Genomic DNA, 1,909 nt, shown 5'->3' with positions numbered 1-1,909 from the left:
TCTCACACCTTTCCCAATTTTAAAACATTCAGTGTTCCCATGTTCTGGCAGTCCATAGTACTTTAATATTCTTTAGCTCCACATGGCAACTTTTATAGGGAACAGAGAACAAAAAATGTCCTTCAACAATCATAACTGACAGCAGCTGTAAGTCACATCCACAGACCCAGCTAAGGAAGCAGACAGGGATTGTTATAGATAGGAAAGATTACAGGATTCCTCTGAGGCCCCTGGAGTATGACTCTGGTACCCCAATTTCAATTAAGAGGTGTGCCCAGGCAAGTCTGAGAGGGAAGCTGGCTTGCTTGTGCTGATAGGAGTGTGACGTCTACTCAACAATCCAGCTTTTAAATCTATCCTGCCTGACTTCAGTAGTTCGACTGTCAGAAATGCATGAAACTTTCTATCAATTGGCTTCCGAAACTTTATACTGAGTGGTATATGAAACCTTATATCCAGGCACAAAATGAAGCTAAGGCTCTGACTGGTTGCAGGTGTCCACAGACAGTGCCCTCAGATTTCAGACCCTAAGACAGAAACATGGGCCACCTTTTGAGGGATTATCCAGTACTTTGTTCTGCTGTGCATAAGGTCTCTATGGTCAGTACAGACTCAATGGCACCTAATAACAGCAACAACAACAGGGAGTCCTGGTGTGGTGCTGTGCGCTAATGCATCAGACTGCAAAGTCGTTTGAACTGCAACGTCTGTGGTTCAAGCTCACCAACTGCTCCTTGGAAACCCTATACAGTGTCGCTATAGGTCGGAATCAACTCAACGGCACTTAACAACAACAACAAGGTGGGGGTGAAGAAGCTCTGGGAGTGTACTGATTACGAGTCAGGTTGCTAATCTCAGGGTCAGCCGTTCAAAATTGAATTCCAGGTGCTGTTCCATGGGAGAAAAAATGAGGCTTTCTGGTCCCATAAAGGTTTACAGCCTCAAAACCCTATGCAGGTTTGCTATGAGTCAGGACTGACTCCACAGCACACCACCAACACTACCAGGTGGGGGTGGGAAATAAAGCTGATATTAAATATCCTCTTGCCTAGGATTCTGCAAAGGAGACAAAGGCAGACAAACTGAACTCCAGGTGACTTGAGTTAAGTTAAGCACGGAAAAGGTGACTACCATGTTAAGAGATGATCCATGCACTTATTGTCAACAGTCCAGACTCTGACCTTTGATAAGTTGTGTGATCTTTTAAAGGTCACATGGCCCCTTTAAGACTCAGTTTTGCACCTATAAGGTGGGTTTAATAAGTAGAGCTGCCTGCCTTAGGTGTGTAGGAGTAGAGACAAACTTGCAGGCTATAGGGCCTCAAATATTGGTTTCCATAATAAGGTAAACACCAATATTTGCATTGAAGATATGCGGTGTTAACACTTCCCACAAAGAGCTTATTATTTTGCCCACAGGTCTTACTTCAGTAACTAACAGTTGAAGTTCTTAGAAAATGAAAAAAGCAATTTGACTCATTAAGTAAGTTGGGTACAGAAGACTGACACTGAAACTAGGAGGGGCCAAATTCAACCTTGCAGTAAAAACATGACTTCTGTGCTGCCTATAGACATGATCTTTTTTTTTTTTTTTAAGACTTGGAAAATCCTATGGAGCACAGCTCTATTTGGACATACATGGGGTCACATGAGTCAGAGTTAACTCAATGGCAACTGGTTTGTAACTAGTGGGGACACTGAAATAGCACAGAAATATCTGGGGACACTGGTGAAAACGTTCAATTCCAGTCCTTAAGGAGCTCTGGTAGCGTAGTGGTTACGAATCGGGCTGTGAACCATAAGGTCAGCAGTTCGAAACTACCAGCTGCTCCGCAGGAGAAAGATGAGGCTTTCTACTCCCGTAAGGATTTACACCCTCGGAAACCCTGTACAGGGTCGCTATGGGTCGG

Source organism: Chrysochloris asiatica, unplaced genomic scaffold, assembly GCF_000296735.1.
Source record: "Chrysochloris asiatica unplaced genomic scaffold, ChrAsi1.0 scaffold00042, whole genome shotgun sequence".
Classification (NCBI taxonomy): domain Eukaryota; kingdom Metazoa; phylum Chordata; class Mammalia; order Afrosoricida; family Chrysochloridae; genus Chrysochloris; species Chrysochloris asiatica.
Note: the sequence above shows the minus strand (reverse complement) of the source record.